The sequence below is a fragment of the Marmota monax genome, unplaced genomic scaffold, assembly GCF_021218885.2.
Source record: "Marmota monax isolate L192 unplaced genomic scaffold, Marmota_monax_Labrador192_F-V1.1 WCK01_AAM20220418_F8-fsc00065, whole genome shotgun sequence".
Taxonomy (NCBI): Eukaryota; Metazoa; Chordata; class Mammalia; order Rodentia; family Sciuridae; genus Marmota; species Marmota monax.
The window spans coordinates 5,527,602-5,555,388 of NW_026694038.1; the positions used below are offsets into that span (position 1 = coordinate 5,527,602).

General features: G+C 34.7%; 1 protein-coding gene and 1 non-coding gene across 5 annotated transcripts in view; both read left to right on the plus strand.

The window, feature by feature from the left end:
• Magi2 (membrane associated guanylate kinase, WW and PDZ domain containing 2) overlaps positions 1-27,787 on the plus strand; it is a 1,314,737-nt gene that overhangs the window by 146,833 nt on the left and 1,140,117 nt on the right. The window lies entirely within an intron of this gene.
• Positions 472-577, plus strand: LOC124106549 (U6 spliceosomal RNA). The gene has a single exon (XR_006856093.1). It is a non-coding gene; the product is annotated as a U6 spliceosomal RNA (small nuclear RNA).

Below are 27,787 nucleotides of genomic sequence, written 5' to 3' on the forward strand. Positions count from 1 at the left end.
TTTATCCTTTTAACCTATTTTCCATGTCACCTCAACCCCTTTCAAAGAAGGAATGATTTGGACAATTAGTATATACTTTCATATGTCTTATGGCCTCTTTCAAATTCTATTTCCAATTTACTTTCTAGGTTGTCTTCAGGCATCAGCCATCAGTACGATGTGTCGTTTTCACAGTACAGCATGCACTCCCATCCGTCACCAGTTTCAACAGCTTCTTTCCCTAAATGCCATTCCTTCATGTTTCAATTTATCTACATGGAAAATTCTTATTCACCACCCAAAATCTTACACTAAATCTTATATGGGGCCTCCCACCATCATCTGAAGTGTCCACTCTCCAACAAGACCCCGACACAATCTGATCATACATCTATACATCTATTACAAAACCTGTCATGTTGTCTTATAAATACTTGCCCTCTGCTGCTGCTACTTCTCCCCCCTCCCTTTTTTAAAGAATGCTAACCCCATGTGCTCACTTCTACAACACATATACTAAAACTGGAACAATATAGAGAAAATTAGCATGCCCCTGCACAAGGATGGCATGCAAATTTGTGAAGTGATCCATATTGGGGAAAGATAAAACAATGTTAGCCCCATAAGCCTGGAAACTATTAATTTACTTGGCTACTGTAATAAAATACCACTGGGTAGTTTATGCAACAGAAATTTATTTTCTCATAATTCTGAAGGCTAAGAGTCAGATCAAGATGTTGGCAGGGTTGGTTTCTTCTGAAATCTCTTTCCTGAGCTTGTAGATGGCTATTTTCTCCCAGTGACTATGTACAGTCTTCCTCTGTGTGTGTCTGTGTACAGATCTCCTCTTCTTAGAAGTACAACAGTCATAGAAGATAGGAGTTCACCTTAATGACCTCATTCCAACCTGATTCCCCCATTGAAGACCCTATCTCTAATACAGTCTCATTCTACAGTCCTGGGGTTTCATACTTCAACATGAGAATTTTAGGACAACTCAGCCCATAATAGAGACCATGATGAATTTATCTTTCTAACCCAATTCTTAACTCAGATCCTGTCAGACAATAGAAACAACAAATATTTTTAAATAAATGCTATATTAATGAAATTATAATTTTTACCATTTATAATATGGTATTTTAAGAGATTTTCCTCAGTAACTTATTAAAAACACTGACATGTTTTTTGTGCTTTACAAAATAGCTATAATGTTTTTCACCAGCTTATTCATTAAAGAGCTTAGTTCTCCAAGTTAAGAACTTTTATAGCAATTTTGTTATGCTGCCACCAAGTGACACATGAAACTGTTGCCACACGTTCTGTAGAGATTTTGCTTATGTGGATGGTAAATCTCTTAAAAACCCACAGAGACTAATAATTTTGGTGTTTCTACATTTTTTAAAAGTAATTGCCTTATTAAAACAAGAATTTAAACAACTCTTGAAGAAATATTGACAGCTAATTATATATAGAAAATATTTTTAAAATAAGACATTTTTCATAGTTCTCTGATAAAATGATGACATAGATGTCAAAAATAAACCATAATTTATATTCGACTTTAATCATGACTAAAAGTCTCTCACGAATCCATTCAGGGAAATATCCTCTGGTTTGTGTAAATTTTGTTGGTTAAATCAGCTCATACAGAGGAAAAAGCTGCTTTTCTAATGGGGAGAAATGGATGACGTTTCTCCTTAATTTGGAGTTGGAATATAGCAGGGATTCCTGTTGCAGAAATAAATAAATGAGGAAAGTTAAGTGAAAGCTATGCCAAGTTAGTATTTCTAAATGGCTCTTTCTATTCATTCACTCACCCATCCATTTGTGCTTTCAGTCAATGAATCCAGCTTTCAATTAGGTCTTCCCTGACTGCCAATCTAAAAATCATTCCTCCTACTTCAATTATCCCCTATCAATAACATGACAAAAGGCATTACTCTGGATTCATCTGGTTTAATTAATTTTTACTTATTTACAATATGGGCTTTCCCCGTTAGAAGGTAACACGTTTGAACTTTTGATTCCTAATCATATCCTTATCAACTACAAGAGTGCTGACTCTACTAGAGTTTATTAATAAATACTAATAAAATGAGCCAATAGAATTTATTTTAATTAAAATTTAACACATTTAAAAGTAGGATACAATCTAAAAATCATCTCTCCTACTTCAGTTATTCCCTATCAATAACATGACAAAAGGAATTACTCTGGATTTATCTAGTTTAATTAATTTTTACTTATTTACAATATGGGCTTCCCCATTTAGAAGGTAACACTGTGAACTTTTGATTCCTGATCATATCCTTATCGACTACAAGAGTGCTGACTCTACTAGAGTTTATTAATAAATACTAATAAAATGAGCCCATAGAATTTATTTTAATTAAAATTTAACAGGAGCTTGTATGCAACTGTTCCTGGTGATATTTCTCGCATGAGAAGAGCTTTTTTTACAAGGAGAAGGCAAGAGCTATGGGCTCCATCTATTTTATTACACATAAAACATGCCATCCCCACCCATATTTCTTGTCTTCTTTCTGACACCTTTTTTATTATTTTAATATATTTCATCAATTTGAAAAGTAAATTTTTTTCACATTTTAACATTTCTGAAATTGGGATGTACCTTTCAACCAATGGAAAACCACCATGCTGTTAGACATGTAGTTGCATGGATATACATATATGTATGTCCTTGCCTGCACTTGTGCCAACTTGATTGCAATAGTTACTGGAATGACAGAATGATTTCATTTTCTTGAGGTTTCAGTTAAAGACAACTTGAGGACTATTTAAGGAGGGATATGATTTCTGATACTGTAATCTATAAGCTTTCTGCTGAACCGTCTGATAAGATCAAAGATCCACCAGCAGCAAAATTACAAAATGAATGGGAGCTGCTTGTAAGAAAAATCTCAGAAAAAAGAGGAAAGCCCAATTTTTGGTAATTCCCCCTTTGATGCTCTTGCAGCATGAAGATTTATATGGTACTGAGAAACAGGAACTTCCAGCAATTCTGAGCTAAAACACAATTAGTTGTTCTCTGAACATAAAAATTTTATGAAGAGTTTAAATTCGTAGCTTCTATTTTCATTTTCATATGAGTGTAATGAATCCATGTCAAAATAAATTAAGAGTCATATTTTGGATAAATGCATAATTAATATGTAAAATAATAAGAAATAATTTGTCATAAATTAAGTGGCAATGTGCTTTCTTCCTGGTAACATTTAAAAGTAGGATACATCTAAAAATTAATATCAACTTAGTGTCAGCGAAATATCATGGAGTACCATTCAAGTGTCAAACACTGTGCTAGGCATTGAAAACACAAGAGTGAATGACAAGTATAGTTCCTTCTCTCATTAAGACAGCTTGGACTCACCAATCACACTCCACATCTGCACTAGGTTAGCAGTAGAAAAAGTGGCCATGTAAGGCATTAACTGAAGTTGTCCAGTCAGACATACTAAATAATCCTGGGACTGCAAATTGGTGCAACCATTATGGAAAACAGTATGGAGATGCCTCAAAAACATGGAATGAAACCACCATAGACCCAGTTATCCCACTCCTAGGTTTATACCCAAAGGACTTAAAATCAGCATACTACAGTGATGTAGCCATATCAACGTTTATAGCAGCTAAACTATGGAACCAAACTAGGTGTCCTTCAACAGATGAATGGATAAAGAAAATGTAGTATATATACACAATGAAATATTACTCAGCCTTAAAGAAGAATGAAATTATGCCATTTGCCAGTAAATAGATGGAGCTGGAGAATATCATGCTAAGCAAAATAAGCCAATCCCCCAAAACCAAAGACCAAATGATTTCTCTGATATGTGGATGCTAATTCACAGTAAGTGGTATGGAGGTAGGGAAGTATAGAGTTACTTTATATTAGGCAGAAGGGAGTGAAGGGAGAGGATGGGATATGGGGGTAGGGGTAGGAAGGTTATTAGAATGAATAGGACATTATAACCCTATGTGCATGTATTGTTACATGACCAGTGTGATTCTACATCATGTACAACCAGAGGATTGAGAAGTTATACTCCACTTATATATGATATGTCAATGTGCATTCTACTGTCATATATAACTAAATAAAACGTATTTAAAAAATGAAAAATAGAAGATTTACTAATTATTTTCTATTGAATGTGCATTGCTCAAAGAAGTTTTTAAAGAAAAAATTGAAAGTAATTAAATGTTTAGAAACTCTAACATGCTGTGGATCTTCATATGTAATTATAACAAGAAAATCTCTAAGTTGTATTATTTATTATTTCTTACTTTGGATTCATTACAGTGGTAGCACCAAATTTTATATTGAAATAACTTCTTAATTTCATACTAAAATGTAATAATGTATTCTGCAATCTGATTTTCTTTCCTTCTTTGAACTGCATTCTTAAAATATATAACACTTCTTTTGCCATCAGGGCATATAAAATTGTTTTAATTTTTTTACTGATACATTTTCAACTAAGCTTGTCATTTGTCTTTTTTTGTTGTTTGTTTTTGGCTAAAGTTTAAATTTTTATGAGAGAGTTGGAATTGCTAGCAGACTATATGGCAAAATAAAACTCCATCAAAAAGAGATGTTTTCTTTCTCCAAAGAAAGTTTGTTAGTTTTAACCTCTAAAATATCTTCTATAATCTGATCTTATTGTGCACATTAACATGTAAAACAATTAAATTAAATGATAACTTAATCAAGTATGGTATCACCTATTATGTTCAAAGAGAATAAAAATAAAGTTGACAAGGTATCCAAGGCTGTCTACCAAGTGACTTTACTAAACATTTTTTGGATAATTTTCTAAGTTTAATATAATTAAAGACATACATTTTTGAATGCACAGAACCAAAAGTGTGCTCAGAAGATCAATGGCCCTGGGAAAAAAAATGCTTATTCAGTCACTAGGATGCCATAGAGGGTTTGTGGTTACAGGTTTAGATGACAAACTACATGGATTTGAATATTTTGTCTGTTACCTGACCAATAACATTAACTAAGTCTGCATCCTAAACCACAGAGTCTTCATGTCAGCTGAGAGTGAATGATTGAGCCTATCTGTAATGTTTTTGTGGGAAATAAAACTATATAATGAGTGTAAACCCCTAAGCTACAAATACTAACATATAGGTTCTAGTCAAACATTATCTACTACTCTTATGCTTTATGACTGTAGTTATAGTGATATGTAGAAATATTTATAGGAATCCATTCAGCAACATTTAGCATACTTATTGAATAAAAACTATGTATCAAACATTGTTCAAGATGTTAGAGTCTTGCAACATTGTTCAAGATGGTATAGTCACCAAGGCATCTTGAATAAAAGACTATATAAGATAGACTTAATTGATTTAGTCAGCTTTCTGTTGTGTGACAAAATACCTGAGGTAATGAACTGTAAAGAAGAAAAGGCTTATTTTGCTCATGGTGTAATATGTTTCAGTTCATATTCACTTGGCCTCATTTCTTCTGGGACAGAGGTGAAGCAGCACATCATTGGGCAGCAGGGGGTAGGGGGTGCAGCATATGGTGGAACAGAGTTGTTTCCCTCATGGTGGCCAGTTTGAAGGGAGAGACACAGAAGGGGGCTCTGGTCCCAGTGTCTTCTCTAAGTGACATTACTTGTTCCCACTATGTCCCATCACTTAAAGGTTCCCTACCTCCCAATGATGCCTTGAACCAGGGACCAAATCTTTAATACATTGTCCTTTGGGTGATATTTCAGATCCAAATTATAGCAATGATGGTAAGGAATTAGTCTTGCAAAGATTTTAGGGGAGTGAATTTCAGATGAGGGAACAGAAAAAGCAAAAGATCTGATACAGGCTTATTCAGGAACAGGAAGAAAAACCAAGAAGGCAGCTAGGCAGATTTTAAGATAAGGTCAAAGAGGAGAGTTGGTGCCCACCTACTGAAAACATCATGGACCAGAGAGGAGAGTTTAAAATTGATTCAGAGTGTGGTAGGAAGCCAGTGGAATCATTTTAAGCATTTTCCATAGTTGAATAGTATAATTTGCAGCTTTATGTTTTGAAAACAAAATACCTGAAGCAATTAACTTTTAAAGTGAAATAATTTATTTAATTTAATAAATCATTTATTTAAGCTCATGGTTTGGGAGGTTCTTGTCCGAAACACGGCATATGTAATATTTTGGCCCTCTGGTAAGGACACCATATGGCAATGGCAGGGAGCACATGTCAGAGCAAATTGCTCACATTCTGAGCTAGGAAGGAGAGAGAGGGAGGTGGAGAGGGAGAGGGAGAGAGGGAGAGAAGGGGAGCAGGAAGAGGGGGAAAGGGATAGGCTTGGTCCCAGAAGCACATACCCTCAATGACCTAAGAACTTCCTTCTAGGCCTTGGTTCTTTAAGGTCCTCAGGACCCACCTCCCAGTTCTTTTACATGGACCTTTAGGAACATTTATCCAAACCATAGCAGATGTAATAATAATCAAAATACAATAATGGACCAAAACCCAGTAGAAACAAAAACAGGAAGCAGAAGACTTGATCTTAAGATAGCAACACTCCCCAAATCGATTCTCATCTTCAGTGCAATCCTTGTCCAGAGGCCAGATGAGCTGCCTAGCAGAAATTAACAAGGAAATCTAAAATTCATACAAGGAATGTTAAGGGATCCAGAATAAACGCAACAGTCTCTACAAAGGTAGAGTACACTTCCCAATTTATAACTTCAAAGAAAACAAAATAGAGCACACTTAGAAATTTTGAATTTTACTACAAAGATATGGATGAAAACAATGTGGTACTGGCAAAGGATACATATATACCAACAGAAAGTAATAGACGTTAACAAATAACCCTCTATATTTATAATAAGTGTAGTTTTGACAGGAGGGCCAAGATAAGTCAAAGGAAAAAAGACAAGTCTTTTCAACAAATGGTTATGAAATAACTGAATATTCACAGGTGAAAGAATGAAGTTGAACCTCTGTTTCACACTAGCTACAAAGATAAACTAAAATTGGATCAGAGCCCCAATGAATGTTAAACTATGAAACTCTTAGAAAAAAATATGGGACTACATCTTTATGGCTTTGTACTAGGCAACCTTTGTTTTAAACTAATTTGTAAAGAAGTGAACAAAGGAGACACACACAAAGAATGCAGAGGCAAGAAAAGAAGTGGCTGCTCCTCCCAGCAGATACATTTACTTGTCTCAAGTTACATAGCTTTTCATTACCATGACTACATTATGATTTAGTATTCCTTTAGACACAAATGCTAGATAACTGACATAAGGTCCAGGCTAATATAAACACAGAGCCCTTTTTTCAAGGACATCACCATAGAAACTGGATAGTGCACGTATATAGTTGTCTTAATAGCTTCAAGGAGAAACTGTTGGGCATTCCAAGCGTGGGAAACAGAGTGCTTCTTACCTACAAGAGTTTGCTCGCCAGAAAAATGCTTCCTTGTACATTCCCACAGTCATAATACCTACATTAATTTATTTATTTTAATTAGGTATATATGACAACAGAATACATTTTGACTCACTGCACAATTGCAGCACAACTTTCATTTCTCTGGTTGTACACAATATAACGTTGCACCATGTGTGCAGTCATACATGTACTTAGGGTAATGATGTCCCTCTCATTCCACCATATTTCTTGCCCCCATGCTTCCTACCCACACCTCCCTCCCCTTTGCCCAATCAGAGTTTCTCCATTTTTCCCATGCCCCCCTCCCCCGCCCACCATTATGGATTAGCATCTATTTATCAGAGAGAGCATTCGGTCTTTGGTTTTTTGGGTTTGGCTTACTTCGCTTATCATGATATTCTTCAGCTCCATCCATTTACCTGCAAATGCCATGATTTTATTCTCTTTTAATGCTGAGTAACATTCCATTGTGTATGTAATACCATAGTTTCTTTATCCATCTATTGAAGGGCATCTACTTTGCTTTCACAATTTAGCTATTGTGAATTGAGCTGCTATAAACATTGATGTGGCTGTATCACTGTAGAATGCTGTTTTTAAGTCCTTTGGGTATAGACAGAGGAGAGGGATTGCTGGGTCAATGGAATCTCCATACTGCTTTCCATATTGGCTGCACCAATTTGCAGTTCCATCAGCAGTGTATGAGGGTACCTTTTCCCCCACATCCTTGCCAACACTTATTGTTGTTTGTATGCATAATAGCTGCCATTCTGACTGGAGTGAGATGAAATCTTAGAGTGGTTTTGATTTGCCTTTCTCTAATTGCTAGTGATGATGAACATTTTTTTCATTTGTTTGTTGCTTGATTATATATCATCTTCTGAGAAGTGTCTCTTTGGTTTCTTGGTTCATTTATTGATTGGGTTATTAGTTTGTTTGTTTTTTGTTTTGTTTTGTTTTTTGTTTTTTGTTTTTGATGTCCAGCTTTTTGAGTTCTTTATATACCCTAATGATTAGTGCTCTATCTGATGTGTGAGAGGTAAACATTTGCTCCCAGGGTGTAGGCTCTCTATTCACCTCACAGATTGTTTCTTTTGCTGAGAAGAAACTTTTTAGTTTGAATCCATCCCATTTATTGATTATTAATTTTAATTCTTGTGCCACAGGAGTCTTATTAAGGAAGTTGGGGCCTAAATCCCACATGATGGAAATTAGAGCCTACTTTTTCTTCTATTAGACACAGGGTTTCTGGTTGTATTCCTAAGTCCTTGATCCATTCTGAGTTGAGTTTTGTGCATGGTGAGGGATAGGGGTTTAATTTCATTTTGTGGCATATGGATTCCCTGTTTTCCCAGCACCGTTTGTTGAAGAGGCTGTCTCTTATCCAATGCATGTTCTTGGCACCTTTGTCTAATATAAGATAATTGTAGTTTTGTGGGTCTTCTATTCTGTACCATTGGTCTATCAGTCTGTTTTTGTCCCAATACCATGCTGTTTTGATACTATTGCTCTGTAGTATAGTTTAAGATCTGGTATAGTGATGTCACCTGCTTCATTCTTCCTGCTAAGGATTGCTTTAGCTATTCTGGGACTCTTATTTTTACACTTGAATTTCATGATTGCTTTTTCTATTTCTATGAGGAATGCCATTGGAATTTTGGTCAGAATTGCGTTAAATCTGTATAATGCTTCTGGAAGTATGGTCATTTTGATAAAATTAATTCTGCCTATCCAAGAGCAAGGTAGATCTTTCCATCTTATAAGGTCTTCTTTTATTTCTTTTTTTAAGCTTCTGCAATTTTCATTATATAGATCTTTCACCTCTTTCATTATGTTGATTCCCAAATATTTTATTTTTTATTTTTGAGGCTGTTGAGAATGGGGTAGTTTTCCTCATTTTCCTTTCTGAGAATTTGTCCACAGATAAACCTAAATGCCTTTGATTTATGGGTGTTGATTTTATATCCTGCTATATTGCTGAAATCATTTACTAGTTCTAGAAATTTCCTGGTGGAACATTTAAGGTCTTCCAGGTATAGAATCATATCATCAGCAAATAGTGCCAATTTGAGTTCTTATTTTCCTATATGTATCCCTTTAATTTCTTTCATCTGTCTAATTGCTCGGGGCCAGTGTTTCAAGAACTATGTTAAATAGAAGTAGTGAAAGAGGGCATCCCTGTCTTGTTCTAGTTTTTAGAGGGAATGCCTTCAGTTTTTCTCCATTTAGAATGATGTTGGCCTGGGGCTTAACATAGATATCCTTTATGATGTTGAAATATGTTCCTGTTATCCCTAGATTTTCTAGTGTTTTGAACATAAAGGAGTGCTCTATTTGTCAAATGCTTTTTCTGCATCTATTGAGATGTACACATGACTCTTATATTTAAATCTATTGATGTGATGGATTACATTTATTGATTTCCATGTGTTGAAGTACCTTGCATCTGTGGGATGAAATCCACTTGATCATGGTGCATGATCTTTTTGATATGTTTTTGTATTTGATTTGCCAGAATTTTATTGAGAATTTTTGCATCTATGTTCATTAGAGATATTAGTCTGAAGTTTTATTTTTTAAATGTGTATTTGCCTGGTTTTGGAATCAGAGTGATACTGGCCTCATAGAATGAGTTTGGAAGTGCTGCCTCTTTTTCTATTTCCTGAAATAAATTGGAGAGTATTCATATTAGTTCTTCTTTAAAGGTCTTGTAGAACTTGGCTGTCCTGGGCTTTCCTTGATTGGTAGACTTTTGATGGTGTGCTATTTCATCACTTGAAATTGATCAGTTTAAATTGTGTATATCATCCTGATTCAATTTGGGCAAATTATATGACTCTACAAATTTGCTGATGCCTTCAATATGTTCTATTTTATTGGGGTACAGGTTTTCAAAATAATTTCTAATTATCTTCTGTATTTATGTAGTGTCTGTTGTGATATTTCCTTTTTCATGATATGTTAGTGATTTGAGTTTTCTCTCTCCTTCTCTTCAAAGGCATGGCTAAGGGTCTGTCAATTTTATTTTTTCAAAGAGCCAACTTTTTGTTCTGTCAATTTTTTCAATTGTTTCTTTTGTTTCAATTTGATTGATTTCAGCTCTGATTTTAATTATTTCCTGTCTTCTGCTGCTTTTGGTGTTAATTTGTTCTTCTTTTTCTAGGACTCTGAGATGTAGTGTTAAGTCATTTATTGGTTGACTTTTTTTTCTTTTAAGGAATTAACTCCATGCAATGAACTTTCCTCTTAGAATTGCTTTCATAGTGTCTCAGAGATTTTGGTATGTTGTATCTGTGTTCTCATTTACCTCTAAAAACTTTTTAATCTTCTCCTTAATGTCTTCTGTAACTCATTGTTCATTCAGTAGCATATTATTTAGTCTCCAGGTGTTGCAGTGGCTTTTATTTCTTCTTTTACCATTGATTTCTAATTTCATTCCATTATGGTCTGATACAATGCAGTGTAGAATCTCTACTTTTTTATATTTCCTAAGAGTTGCTTTGCGACATAGCATATGGTCTATTTTAGAGAAGGATCCATTTGCTGCTGAGAAGAAAGTATATTCTCTCATTAACATTCAGGGTTATAACTGAGACATGATTTGTATTCTCAGCCATTTTTGTTTATTTTTTGTATTTAATGTGACTTGGTTTCTCCTCTGATCAGTTTTTCCTTTAGTGTAATCCCTCCCTCTGCTGATTTTCATCATTGTTTTTCATTTCCTCTTCTTGGAATACTTTGCTGAGGATGTTCTGTAGTGCAGATTTTCTACTTGTAAATTCTTTTAACTTTTGTTTATCATGGAAGGTTTTTATTTCATCATCAAATCTAAAATTTAGTTTTGCTGGATATAAGATTTTTAATTGGCATCTTTTTTTTTTTTTTCCAGAGCTTAGTATATGTTGTTCTAGGATCTCCTGGCTTTGAAGGTCTGGGTTGAAAAATCTGCTGATATAAGAATTGGTCTCCCCTGAATGTGATCTGATTCCTTTTTGTCTTGCGACTTTTAAGATTCTATCCTTATTCTGTATGCTAGGTATTTTCATTATATTGTGCCTTGGTGTAGATATGTTGTAATTTTGTACATTTGGTGTCCTGTAAGCCTCTTGTATTTGATTTTCCAATTCTTTCTTCATGCTTGGGAAATTTTCTGATATTATCTCATTGAAGAGATTGTGCATTCCTTTGGAATGACACTCTATGCCTTCCTCTACCGCAATAACTCTTAGATTTGGTCTTTTGATGCTGTCCCATAATTCTTGGATGTTCTGTTCATGGTTTCTAACTTTCTTCACTATGAAATCAACTTTATTTTCCAGATTGTGAACTTTGTCTTCATTATCTGACATTCTTTCTTCCAAGAGATCTAGTCTGTTGGTTATGCTTTCTATTGAGTTTTTTTATTTGATTTATTGTATCCTTTATTTCAAGGATTTCTGACTTTTTTTTTCAGGGTCTCTATCTCTCTCTTGAAGTAATCTTTTGCTAACTGTATTTGCTGTATTATCTCATTGTTGGAGAGATCAGTTTTTGCTTATATTTGCTCATTTAGGTCATTCTTTAATTCACAGATCATTTTAATTATGAACCTACTGAACTCCTTCTCCGACATTTCATCAGCTTCACTGTGCATAAGTTCTGTTTTTATAGTGTCCTGGTTTGTTTGGGGCATTTTCCTCCCTTTTTTTTTTTTCATATTGTCTATGTGTCTTCCTTTCTTGTGGTGTAGATCTGAGATACTACAGTTTCCTCCCTATATTCTTGTAGTACTCATACAGATTGTCTGTGCCTCACCTTGATGTTGGGCTTCCAGACCCTGCTGGTTTCCCTCAATGGATGCTACTGTATCCTGGATCTGGGACCTGTGTAAGTTTGAGTGGGTAGATCTGGGCCATTGGGGTTGATCTCCTGTGGTAGTCTGCTGGTCAGAAGGGGTGATCCTGCACCAGAGGCTAGGGTCTGGCAAGTGTCTAGCCTGCTGGTAAAAGGCTGGACTAGGCATGCTGTGTGCCTGGGCCCTGCAGAGGCTGGTGTAGGTGGATCTGGGACTTTGGGCTTGACCTTCCATGGTAGTCTGCTGGTAGGAAGAGGCAGTCTTGTGTCAAAAAGTCTGGCAGTGTCTGCCCTGCTGAGGGAGGGGTAAACCATGCCTACTGAGATCCTGGATCCCATGTGGGCTGATGTGGGTGGTCTGGGCTGGATCTCAGCTTTCATGATATTCTTCTGGTCAGAGTAGGCAGCCCTGAACCAGAGGCTATGTTCTGGCAAATGTCTGCCACACCGGGAAAGGGTAGACCAGGTGTGCTGTGTGCCTGGGCCCTGCACAGGACGGTATGGGTGGGTCTGGGCCACTGGCCTTGACTTCCCTGAGTAGTCTGCTGTGACATGATTCATTACATAGAGGATCCAAAAAACTCCACCAGAAAACTTATAGAATTAGTTAATGAATTCAATGTTTTTATACATGACTCCAAAAGCACAAATTACAAAAGACAATATAAGTAATTTGGACTTCTTCATTTTTTTTATTGTTTTGCTTCAAGGAACACCATTAACAAAATGAATGGACATTTCGCAGACTGGGGGAAAATATTTGCAAATCATGTATCTATTGATAGACTTATATCCATAATATATAAAGAACTCAATAATTAAAAGATAAATAACCCAGTTAAAATGGGTAAAGAGTATAAGTAGACATTTCTACAAGAATAGAGTACAAAAGACCAATAGGCACATGAGAAGATGTTCAACATCATTGGTCATAACAGAAATACAGACTAAAAACACAATGTGATACAACTCCATACTCATTTGAATGGCTATAAAATTGGAAATTAAGTTCTGGTGATGATGTGGAGATATTGGAATCCTGAGGTAGTGCCAGTTTGGCATTTCCTTGAAATTAAAGTTACTGCATGATCCAATAATTCTGCTGCTAGGAATATAACAAAGAGAATATACTAAAAAGACACCAAATCAATGTTAAAACTCATACCATAGAAACTTGTACACAAATGTTTACAGAAATATTATTGATAATAGCCCAAAGGCAGAAATAACCTAAATGTGCATTAGTGGATGAATGGCTAAGCAAATTGTGATTTTTTACAAGTAGTGGAAGATTAGTCATCCATAAAAAATAATGAACTACTGATATAGAATACAACATAGATGAGCTTGAAAACATGTTCAATGAAAGAAAATATGACATCACATATTATGTGATTTTATTTATCTGAAATGTCTAGAATAGGCAAATCCATAGAAAGAGATAGTAGATAAATACTTGCCAAGAGTTGGAAAGGGGAAGCAGATGAATGAATGCTCATAGGCACAAGCTTTTCTTCTGATGTGTGAAAATATTTTATGATGAACCATGGCGATGGTTTCACAACTCTGAAGAGCTGAAAGCCACTGAGTTGTATTCTTTAAAAGGGTTAACTTTATAGTTTGCATTATATCTCAAAAAGCTGCTATTTAAAAGAAGAACAAGGGAACATATTTGAAAGATACTTCCCAGAAACTTCCTTATTTTTTATAGTTATTTGTGAGGATTTAATATTTATTTGAGTGTGGAAGTTTGAAGTGTTTAATTCATCTATATCCTTCAGCATTTAGAACTATATCTTAAACAAAATATTGTATATCAAATATTTGAGGAATTAATACATGAATATATATTTGAAAAAATGTAGAGTGAATTTAACCAAGTAAATAATGACATCAGGACTTACACCAGAAAAATACGAGGGAAAGCAAATTTGGGGTGAACATGATGAAATGTTGAATTTTGGGTACCAATAGAGATATAGGTAATATGTGGTCAGCATTGGAAAAATACCAAATTATAACAAAGAAAGAAAAAAAGAGTTCAATAATTACAAATTTATATGTACATAATCTGTTCACTAAAAATAATATTTTCAAATGAAACACACACACACATATATATATATATATATATATATATATATATACACACACACATATATATATATAATTTCATTAACCACATTAAAATAATAAAAACTACTGAATCTTAGGTTAAAAGTAAAATGATGATTTAGTTTTGATGTGCTACTTTTGGGGTTTCTGTTTGGTAATAGAAGATGAGTTTCATGAGAACAAGAAATGCATTTTATTTACCATTGTAACCAACAATAGCAACAATAATAATTACATGCATAGAAGTCACTAAACATTTGTCATATTAATAGAATAATTTCCAAGTATGCACTAGGTAGTTCATATATGATTTTAAAACTGTAGAGTTGGGTTGGGGCTACATGAATAGAATTTTTTTTATTATCAACATAAGGGGTAAAGACAAAGATCTTGAGGGACTATAGATTAGAGAATAAAAGATAAACTGGCATCTGGACTATTATTTAAGGAATGGTTAAGTGAAATAAAACTATAGCCCAAAGTATTTTATTATTATTTATGATTTTATTTTCAATAATATTTTCTATGTAGAAAAGGCAGAAATGAAACAGTGAACTTAAACTAAGGAAAATGTTTCAGGGTTTCTAGAAAAGATACTGAAGAAGCAGAAATTAGAAGTCCTACTGTGGGTATTATACAATCATTGAATCCACTTTCATGTGAGATTATCTTAAGAACTGGATGATTTCCCCATCTTAGTCCAGTACAGACTGAACTCAAGAGATTCATCTATATTCTTAGTATCTTTGTAACACTAAAGAAGTCTTTGCATCTGAGACTAATGAAACTAAGTGATCCATATTCAGGGATAACTGTTATTTTTATATTATTGGTCATCAATAATAGCCCATCAGAGAGGATTAGATGAGTGTCTGATCTGTTGCTTAATTGATTTTACTTTCTTAGTAGTATGAGGTATATACCAAATTTCATGACCTTGTCCCAAAGCAAATATTAAGCACCCATTCCATTATGAAATGATCTTCCAATATAGCACATTTCATACCTCTGTAAAAGCTATCAGAGATATGACAATTGCTGCCCTTCCGTGTAATTTTTAGTGGTGATATTATTTCACATTAGTAGTTATGGGAGAATGAAATCAGGAGTGAAGCACGTTTAATGAGAAGCCTGTACTGTATCTAGGCAGAGCCATGCTCAGAAATAGGAAGGAGATGCCCAGATGCTGAGGGTTCTGCATCAAATGAAAATGCAGGTTGATGTGCCACTCTCAGCTCTGCAGAGGAACAGAAGGCTGCATAAACACGTGGGTTTGGATGGCTTAGAAACAGTACACGAGGCTCACAAAGTGACACATGCATAGTGTTTGATTTGCCAAGGGTCTGTGAATTTGAGTTCAGTCTCAGTTGGCTCCAAAAGCCGTGGCTTTGCTGTTCAGTAATGATCTCTGTGCCAAAGAAAAGTCCAAGTCTAGCAGCTCATATGGCAGCAGCATTGTACCAACTTAAAAAAAAATAGTAATCTAGTAATCAAAATCATTCACTAGACTATTTTTATGTCTGGCAAAAGCACAAAGATATCATCCTTTCCTCTCTGAGCCACAGCTGTAGTTTAGCCCTCATTTTAAAGTAGATAAAGTTGCTGGGTAGTCTCTCTTTACTTTTTTTTCTAACTTTGGACATATTCCTCTGAAGAGTCTAAATTCCTCAAGTCTTTCAAGATCTCCAGCAGATCTGAATTATGTCACTGTCCCTCCCATCAAATTGTATCCATACTTCAACATTGGTAAAATGATAATTGTATTTACTATTAAATTCTAATTCTGGGATTATATCCTACGAAAACGTTGAAAAGTATGTGCAGAAATGCCCATGTAAATGGATTATTTATTATGGCAGGAAAAAACCAAACAGCTTTAAAATTAAATTAATCTTTTCACAAAAACTCAAACCATGTTAAGTACAGTATAAAAATGGACAAATGTCTAAAATGATTTTATAGTAGAATATTTTATGTCTTAACAGATATTCTAATACAGAGCTAATAATCAGAATAGATATCTTCCTAGAACTTCTTGTGTACTAAGTAATATTTTGTTTTTATAGAGACTATTTTTTTCTCTAATCCTCCAACAACCCAGCAAGGTTCCCACCATTACTATTCCCATTTTATTGATGCAGGAATTGAAGCATGACAGCATAGCAGGGTAAAGTTCTTTGGCTGGGCTTATATGGCTTCGTGGGGACAGAGCCAGGGATACTAGCAGTCTGCATCTGATGCCAGTGCTTTTAGCGATATGCTAAGTTGGTTGTTTAGGTGAACATAGCAAGTTAGAAAACATTTCATGCACTATAAAACTGTTTGCATATATAAACACATTTTTATGCAAGAATAAATACAGGCAAGATATAACCCAAAATATTAATTTCTTGTCTCTGAGTAGTGGATGTAAGTGGGTTTTTAAAATTTTCATCTTTGTAGTTTTTCAAAATTCTCAAGATATTCTTTTATTCATATGCATTTCTGTAATAAGGAAAAAAAGGAAATGGAAAATTGGGCACTACATCTTTTTTGTTTGTGGCTAAATCTTAGTATATCATAAAGACTAATCGGTTAACCACATAAATAAATTCCTGCTACCCTATTAGCTATTTTACACAATAATCATCTGGTATACTTTATTCACCTATTTTCCTGTATTTATCTTATTCTAGATAATGAAGCTGAAGGTTCTGTTTGCTGAGTGAGCATCTGTGCTGAGCCTTTTTGTTGCTCAAAAACTCCTATGAAGCATATAGAATATTATCTTCAGTTTACTAATGAGCACTGAAGCTCAGAGAGGTATCATGGACAAGATCCACATGGACAAGATCCATACTCAAAGGGAAAATTGATCTTAAAATCTATCCAGACACAAAACCCTTACTCAAATGTTTCAGCATGTCCAAAATTGATAATTTAGGTTAATAGTCTTCTAATTTGCTTAACCTCTCTGCTCCCCATTCCTACAAAATATATGTGGCTGTTGGGAGTGAGGTCCTCTAAGGTGAACATATATTTGGACACCACTGCTTTATACATACATACCCCTCTGAGAGAATTTGAGTGAATATTAATATAGAGATATGCTGCAGTCCAGCTGCAGCAAAATAACCGGGGGTGATGAACAACTTGTGTAGATTGATACAGCAGGAGTGGGAGCCGTTTATTGTAGGACAGGAGCAGTATTTATACATTCCACACAGCTTATCTTAATTAGCATAAACTAGATACAGCAGTCAAACAATAAGGAATCTCCACACTTAATGGCTCGCTGGCGTTACTTCTCAAACCACTCCCTCTGGCATTTTGCTAGGCGCCATCCAGACTTGTTTACAGACTCTAACATTTGCCAGGCACCATTCTGACTTGTTTACAGACTCTAACAGAGATATAGAATCCCTGCAGAAGGAAACACATTTATTAGCAGAAAACAGCATTACTTTTCTAAACCAGTGTTTGTCAGGCTTGGTAGTGCTTAAGAATTACATGGATATTTTGTTTAAAAATGTATATTCTGATTCAGTAGGTTTGGGGTGAAAGCTGAGGTTCTACATTTCTAGTAAATTCCTGGGTGATGCTAAGGCTGCTGGCTTAAGGACAAGCCTTTGAGAAGCAAGGTACTAAAGACCATCGTCTGCAGAGAGCTGTACCATCTTCGGTGTAAGTCATTGATTATCCTTGCTACAAGCCGTGTTTAAGGAATTACTAGTTTCCAGGAGGCTATTATCAATCCTTCCTGCTTAATCTCAAGACAGAAGTGACCTGTTGGGCTTCTTTGGTTTGAAGGGTTGATCTGAGGAGCTGATAGAGGGGGATGGGAACAATTGGGAGAGGGATCCCTGGATTGACCTGCATCACAACTGAAGAATGGCTCAAGTTCGAGGGTTGTAATAAGCCAAAGACTGGTTTTAGGCTTCAGAAGAGGCTCAGCATAAATTCCTTTCAACTTTGCAGATAAAGTATATGGAGTTAAAGTGGTCTTGAGTGCAAAGCACCAATTATCAGGTTTACCTTTATGATAAGGTAGAATCCCACAGTGCAACTTGTAAAGATGAATGCACAATTGCCTTCCTGCTACACAAATATCACTAGCAGATGAAAAGTCATGCTGTTGATCTATATTGTTGATTGATTTCTTCTATCTTCTCTCCTTCTTATTTGGGATAGTGAGCACCATGCTTGGGGGAGAGAGGAAAGACTTTGGGGTATGATGACCTGAGTTCAGTTTCTGGCTCTGCTGTTTATCATATAAACTTGGGTCCCTCTGAGCCTAAATCTCCTCTTCTGTTAGATGAGAATATTATCCAGCTCAGTGTGGCTGGTTGTGGAGAATTAATGGAGCTTATGAATGTAAAATTCCTGGCACATACTGAATACTTTACACATACTGGTCTTGTTTTCTATTCAATGCTCAACGTAATCCACATCTGAAAAAAAAAAAAAAACTTGCAACACTTTTCCCATTCAGTTTCTTCTGGGCTTCTAGATTAAATAGCACATCCTCCTGGGTACTTGCCTTATTCCTCTTCCTCTCATCCCATTAAGTGAGCTGTACAACACACGTGTTCAACTCACCCTATACTTTTTGCTTTATTAATGATCTTTTCTACTGTGTCCCTTAGGTCAAAAGATTGTCATTTATAAATTTCCAGTGCTTAATATAAACCAGGTATTCAAGAAATATTTCTGGATTGATTAAATGCATACATGAATTAACAGCCCCAATCTATTTCTTTTGGCTTAGCTCCTGTTGTTGTAAAACCCGGGTTGAGGAGTTGAAAGAACCCTCTCAAAACATAACCTTTCTTTGGGAGATAGTGGTTTTCAGGGTATCACTGTCAATTCTTCAGGGATAATGGTTCTGCCCTGAATTATAAAAGAAAAGCCAACAGAAGCCAGTTTATGAGTGTACATTGTGGACAGAAAGAAAGTAGAGATATCCACTTGAAGCCATGGACTCAAGGATTTAGTGTTCTAGTTGTCTGAAGATTAGAGAAGGGGAGGCACTGTGCTTGATACAAAGCACTTTCTGCTGCAGCCCTGAGGGCATTGTTAGAAACTTTCTCCCTAAAGCAATACACTGGCAGTCTCATACCGTGTTTGAAGACTGTTTTAAATCAGGGATGAACATAATACTGGGAACTGAGTATCTTTTTCTCAGGCACACTGGAGTCTTGGAAAATATCTTTAAAAATTGGATGTGTATAATAATAGCAGAATGCATGAACAGTATGAGCACTCACCGGAACAAAAGTCAGATTTGAAAAATGCAGTGAAAAAGATTTTTTGGAAAAGTTTTTGCCTGTCAGATTTATAGCCAGACAATGTTATTTTTGTTGTGATAAAAACGCAAGTTGTATAACTTTAGTAGTAGATTTTGAAACTGGGCATTTACTTTGTTTAATTCAATTAATAGTATGTCAGCTTGTAAAAATTCCACCTGAGAGTAATTCAGTGTATAAATATTTTAAGTGTAGTGTAATTTTCCCATATGGATAGAATTCATCTTACTTATTCTTTTTCTACTTTCATATCCCTTATGCTATTGTCTTTTCTTCTTTTTCATCTGGACAAATCATTACCTGTAGATTAGGGAATTTGAAACAACAGGTCTAAAGACAGGAGTCTTTCAAACCTAAAGTCGTTTCAATGTATGCATTGAAAGATGGAGTTGTTAAAATCACTGAAGGATGTTAATTGAGTAACAGGATGCATTTGGAGATATTCTAGTTCTCATAGAACAAGTTTAGGATGCAGGAACTTGTTTTTATGCTGTCAGAGTTTGTTTTTTTTTTTTTTTTCTGGCTGGTTTATAGCACTTTCTACCTTCTGGTATTTTACTGCTGCATCTTAAATAATTTTGTCCATTAAATAGAAATTGAAAAATATGAATATTACATGATATGAAGATCAATTAAACCCATGAAAATCAAGAAATCTGGGTTGAGTTTAATCTGTCTCATTCTCTTTGTTTGTTTGATCACACAGAAGTTGATTTGAACAAATGTTTTTGTCATCTCAACTGTCTAATGTGGCATATTTTGAAGCTGGTAAAATACAACTTCATAAAATTAGGTAAATGGGAGTGTACTTTGTATTATTTACATATAGCCTTGGTTTAAATAGCCAATATCTCTCATAATATGCCACAAGAATTCTATTATGAGGACAGCAGAGATTCCTGCCATAACATGTTTTTTTTGCCCTAGTTTTCTCACCCATTCTGGTTAGATTTTATATTATATTTAAAAAATATATGTGATATATGATTATAATTTCATAAAATTCAGCCCATATATACTAAAAAACCTTCTAAGAATATGTAAGACTTAAGTATAGATGCAAGAAAAAATTCCCTCCTTCCCCTAAAACTTTACCATCCAAAACATTGACTATATTTATAATTTAAAAACAGAAACTTTCCTGAAAGGGCAAACACAATGGTATGCTTGCAAATAATTCAGGTGAATGATACAGATTGTTACCTGGGAAAAATGCCACAAAATACAACTGAACATTAACTGAAACTATTGCTGTTATTAAATTAGAACTAAATTTTAAAATATAACCTATTGAAGTGAAATAATGAAAACTGTTTTACTTAACCCATTCTCTTAAGTTCATCCACATGCAGCATGTGTCAGAATTTCCTTCTTTTAAAGGCTAACAGTTCATTCTATTTATGTACCACATTTAATTTTTCCATTAATTTGTCAATAAATATATTTTCTCCTTTTGTCTATTATGAATAATACTACTATTAATCTAGGCAGATGGATATCTCTTCAAGTCCCTGCCATTGATTCTTTAGAGACTATAACTGGAAGAGGAACTGCTGGATCATATGACAATCCTGTTATTATTTTTCATGCCATTAAAAGTGGAATTAATTTACATTTCTGATTGTTAAACTATAGAAACACAACTGGTTTTTGCATGTTTATCTTGTCATTTATAACTTTCTGAATTTATTTATTAGTGTGAATATTTACTTTTTTTGGAATATTTGGGTAAAAGATCTACAGATCTTATAATGTTATTCGTGAGCAGAGATCATGCCTCTGAACTATACCCTTAAAAAGGGTTAAAAAGGCAAAAATATTTTGTGCATACTTAATCACAATTTTAAAAGGAATGAAATTCTAACATATATTACATGATGAACCTCCAAGACATTATGCTAAGTGAAAGGACACAAGAAGATGAAGGCTGTATAGTTCCAATTATATGGAATATCTCTAATAGGCAAATTCATGAAGTTGAAAGCAATGTTAAATGAATGAAATAAAGGCCCAATGACAACTAAAAAATATGTTTTTAAAAGACACATTAAAAAAAGAAAGTAATGTTGGAAGCTAAAAAAGGGGACATATGGAATTATTGTTTAATGAGTACAGAATTTTTGTTTGGGATGGTGGAAAAGATTTGGAAACAAAGAGTACAGATGATTTAAAGAATATATTTTAATAGGAACAGAGTTTTCATTGTGATTTCATCCTCTTAGTTATGTATCAAATTTCCTATTGAGGGAGAGAGAAAAAGAGATCTAAGGAAAGGAGTAATGAGTTAGAAGAATGAGAAAGTGGAAAATACCAGAGTGTGGAATCACTGACCACTGTTAGGTGCAATCTAGTGAGGTAGTGAGGTGCTCAAGCTCATGCCAGGACATTTGTTGTCCATGGTATAGTCTACATGAAGGGCAGAAGCCATGCCTGATAACTTGTTTGTTTGTTTGTTTTATATTCATTTTTATTTATTTTTTATGAGTGCAACTCTACATAGAACAAAATAGATTATAGATATTAGAAAGAGTGTGATGCAAATGTATCATTTTAATGTATCTTCTTTTTTATTTTTTAAATTGATTTTTAAAAAATAGATGACAGCAGGATGAATTACAATTCTTATTACACATATAGAGCACAATTTTTCATATCTCTGGTTATATATAAAGTATGTTCACACCAATTTGTGTCTTCATACATGTACTTTGGATAATGATGCCCATCACACTCCATCATCAATGCTAACCCCTTGGACCCTCCCTTCCCCTCCCATCCCTCTGCCCTATCTACAGTTCACCTGTTCCTCCCATGTTCCCCCTCCCTACCTCACCATGAATCAGTCTCCTTATATCAGAGAAAACATTTGGCTTTTGTTTTTTGGGGGGATTGGCTAACTGCCCTTAGAATTATCTTCTCTAACGCCATTCATTTACCTGCAAATGCCATGATTTTATTCTCTTTTATTGCTGAGTAATATCCATTGTGCACATCTGCCACATTTTTTTATCCATTCATCTATTGAAGGGCATCTAGATTGGTTCCACAGTTTAGCTATTGTGAATTGTGCTGCTATAAACATTGATGTGGTTGGTGAGGATGTGGGGAAAAGGGCACACTAATACACTGCTGGTGGGACTGCAACTTGGTGCAGCCAATATGGAAAGCAGTATGGAGATTCCTTGGAAAACTGGGAATGGAATCACCATTTGACCCAGCTGTCCCTCTCCTCAGTCTATACCCAAAGGACTTAAAAACAGCATATTACAGGGACTCAACCACATCAATGTTTATAGCTGATGATGTTTTATCAATAGATATGTTTGTAAGTGTTTATAGATCGATAATTCATGGCTGTGGATTGACTACTTTCCAGAAAGAAGGCTGTAAAGCTATTGGTTTCCCCAGGGCTAACTATCTTAAGTTGTAAAAGCTCAGAGAGAAATCATAGCAGTTAGCATGTTTTGGACTGCACCTAGTGGAAAAGCAGCCTAGACATGATATAAACAATGTAGACATTTCTGAATGCATACCACAAGTCCAGAAGTAGGGGTTCCATTAAGATCTCAAATCCTTTCTTTATGGACATTTGTCCCTGTTCATCTGCAGTTTTGCTTTTCATAGTTTGTTACCCAACGTTAACCACAATTTGAAAACATTAAAGGGAAATTCTGGAAATTAGAAATTCATGTTTTTTTATTAATGCATTATAGTTATTCACAATAGTAAGATTCATCTTGATATAATTATAAAAGCATGGAATAAATTTGCTTTAATTCAGTCCCCAGTATTCCTCTCTCTCTCCTCTTCCTACCCGCTGTTCTCCTTCCTTACTCTACTGGTCTTTCTTTTATTTATTTATTTATTAATATATGTTTTTTTTTTTAATTAGTGCATTATACATAGACATAAAGGTGAACTCCATTGTGGTATATTCATATATGTACACAGGATAGTTTGGGCAGTTTCATTCCTCTCTTCCTCCCTTTTCCCATACTTCCTCCCTCCTCTTCAATACCTTTCCTCTACTCTACTTGTCTCTCTTCTATTTTCACAGGATTCTCCCACCCTTATTTTCCCCCTTATATTAAATTGGTAGCACATTTAGCTTCCACAGACTGTTTCCACAAGAGAAAACAGTCAACAGTCGACTTTTTGAGATTTTTTTTTCTGGTTTAAGAGTTTTAAATTGTATATCTTTCTGAGTTGCGTGATGAAATCTTGTGGTGTCCTGTTCTGTGAATCATACCTTTGTTCAGAGTATCCACACTGCATATGCTACCTGCCCATTACTCACTTAGTAGCTGTCTCAATTGTTAAGACCAAATGTGGCAATAGCACAATAGAATGTTGCTTAATAATATCAAACTAATACAAATAAGGTATCAGGGTATAAAACATGAAAGGACACATTACCTCTGGTACTGTGTAATGACACTGCAGGGCATATAAGAAAAAACATAGCCATATCCATGGCTTCAGGCATTTACTGGGAGTCTTGGAATATATCTGCAGAGAACAAGGCAGGGAGGGGATAACTATATCTCTTTAGAAGCAAAGAAACCTCAAAATCCTCCTCCTCCATATGATTCACTGTAATCACATCACATATTCTACTTGGACCAACCACTAATGAATGGAATTACATGACCATGATTAGAATTGGTCAATCATAAATGGTAGTGGAGCCTATCTTCCCTGAAGGATAAGGCCTTAGAGTACCGTAAACAAAATCTAGATCTGGATAACAATAAAGAGGAAGAAGTGAAAGTGATAATAGCTATTCAGTGATTTTATAGCAAAAAAAATGTGAAATAAACTTAAATAGATTGATCATAGCCATGTTTTAGACACTTCAAGGATGCTTTATGTGTGATTATTTTTTGAGAAATTGAAATTTGAGAATTTATCATTAAAATAACTTAAATGTCTGATGCATTTATATGTTCTCCTTGACATTTACACCTCCAAATGACTTTTTTAATCAGTGGATTAGAAAGAGTTTAAAGCAAAGCCCTATCCTACTGGATTATTGAAATTTCTGAGCCCCAGGAGATACATAATCCTGTAGATTCCTTGGCTTCAAGATTCAAAAGCAAAAGTGTACATGATTATATTTAAGCCGATGCATGTCACCAGGATTACAAAATTGGTAGCACATTTAAGCTTTGTGTTATAGAAAACAGAACGTATTTGGCTGTTTGATCAAATCTGGCATTCTTTCAAGTATATGCCTCTTATGTTATAGTAATTTATGAATTTTACTCCTTCCCAGCTTCAGTCCCTGAATCTGTAAATTATAATATACCAAAAAATAATCTGTAGAGTTGACTCCTCATTCTAGCTACTAAACTTTTGAAATTTATTTAATTTGCCTGAAATACCCATGGTATTAAAGGGAAGTTTGAATAAATCCTTGATCTAAATAGCACCATCTTTCTGAACACCCCAGGTCTTTAAGCCACTTTAACCAATAATTCTATCACACCTAATAGACCCTTCTAATGAGCAGGGTTCTTCATTTCGTCTCCATTTCTTGCGTTGTATTCTTTTATTCTTTTCCCTGTTTTTTGCTATATCTTGGCCTAAGAAATGTACATTTCAAGATACATTAACTTGAAAGTTATATACAAATCACCTGCAGAATATATTCTTAAGCTTCATTAAGTAACACTTAAATTTGCTTTTTTTTTCCTATGGAGAAAAAAAATGACAGTATAAAATCAGCATCCTTTTTCTCTATCCTCAGCAGTAGTTATTTGCCCCAAGGATGTGAGAAGCTATTTCCAAAGCCATTGCAATCCACAAGAATAAGCCCTTTGTAGTTCTTCTCATCTGGAGGCCATAAGTGCAAGTAAGCCCACAGCTCTCCAGAGTTGCTAACAGTATCACTTTGAAGACTCTGCCACCAGAGGGAACTGGAGTTATAAGATTTTACAGTGCCTCACAGGTGCTATATATTCCTCATAAAATACAGGTTACTTAATGAGACTCATGCTATTAAACTTGGAAATTTTCACATAAAATTTTCTGAAGAATTAATTATATTAAATATAGCTAGAGCTGTTAGTCATGTTTTTGTAAAGAAAGAGATCACTTTAGTGGTCACTTTTTTCACATAGATTCCTAAATTTCCATAATGATAAAATTCATCCATCAAAAGGTTTATAAGGGAAATAATTGGGAAGAATTATTTAAAAAGTTGAGATCTCACAGGAAAGATAAAAATACATATATAGTATAATCTTCTATTGAAAGTGGGAAACGTTAATTTTTAAATATTCATTTAAGATTTAAATAGATAACTATGTTTCATATTGAAAAATGAAGAAGTTATATAGTATATAAAGCTTGCCAAGACTGTGGCTAGCTTCAATGGCACCACCATGGATCTATTGAAGATACCTATATTTGGAACACATCAAACATTCTGATTCAGTACAGAAATAAAAGGCTAACCTGCTTTTTCAAAAGATTCATTTTACCCAGGATACTTCTGAAAGATGGTGACAGCACATGATCTACCTCTTCATCAGCAGTGATGACTCAGCAATCATTGTATGCTGTATTTCCAATTTTTTTCTTAGTATTTATTTTTTTTAAATCTTAGTGTTTCTGCTTTGTTTTGTTTTAAAATATGTAATAATATCATCATCAAGGAGGCATGACACTTCAGGAAACATATGGAGATCATTTCTGTATCAGAGCAACCTGAAGCTGTCATGAAAGCAAGTCTTTTCCTTATTTTATAAGTCTCTCTTGGTATTTGTCCTGGTGTGGTCTCTGAATCTCTCATAGAAACATCAACAGGGATTCAATACTCAAATTGCTATCTTCAACCCTAGAACTCTTTGCTCTGAATTATGAGCATGCAACCTTCAAGTGGTTCTGATGCATACCAGAGTTTAAGGACCACTATTCTAGAAGATGTAGAAAGTCCTAGTCATTTGCCTTCTTGAATGTCACCTTCGCTGGCTCTGGGATCTCACCTTTTGCATGATCAGTTCTCACTGTTTTCACCTTCTGCATTTCACTTCAGCTCTAGTGGATGACTCCCAAATGTACATTTCTAGATAGATGTGTCACTTATTAGAGCCATCATTTATGTTTTATGTAAATATGTTTTATTGGAAATTCATTTTGCATCCAAAACTTATTACAGTCTTCTTTCTGTCTTCTTGAATCACCTTTTAGCATCAGCAATTATGTTTACAAACCAAAGCTCCCCAATATCCACTGCATTCTTGCATTAGCTTCCATATAGGAGTTCCTCCTCCCCTAACCTTTTACTCCCACCCATTCTGTATGGAAAAGTTGCTCTGAAACTGCTCCATGCTGTATGAAAAAGTTGCCTCACTGCTATTATTTCCCTTTACAGAAACTTTTTGATGTCATTTACAACCCAGATTTCATTGTTCATGCAGAGGTATCTTCATATCTTCTATAGTGCTCACCAAACAATCCCAAACCCATAACCTCGTTTTGAATTTATTGTTCCAACCAACATACTTTCCCTTACCCACTATTATATTTGCTTTGCTCTTTTCCTTTTTAAGTATCTAAGCATATATCCATAGGACTAGATAAATCTCCAGTACTCTCAGGAAGACTCCTCCAAATCATCTGTCTTAGACCAGTATTTAAATATTGATTAAAATGTGTTTATGAATCCTCCTCAGTCTGATATGAATGCAGAGACAAAGGCTTATTCTGTTTTGATCATACTGCATTATTTAGCCATTCACTAAAACTATAAAAATTGTTCCACACTGGATTATTAATTTAGGTGATGCTAAGAAAAATCATGACTTTCTCCTAGCTTCCTTTAGATTCCAGAGTTAGGAATATACCCATTAAATGCTATAATTTCTGTTCTGATACAAGTAGGAGTTATTTGATACCATTGGTTTATGTCTAGTGCTCTTTAGTAAAGCTTAAATCATTGTCTTCTAAGATTTCCTCATTAAAATTCAGTGTTGAGACTAATTAAATTAGCCCCAGACATTGTATATTTTTTGTTATAATAAATGTCAGTGTCATGTAATTCAAACTGAAGAGGTTGAATCAAATGTGCTTTTTGGCTTGAGAGGGCTATTGATTTACTTAGTGAGAAAAGCAGATGCTTT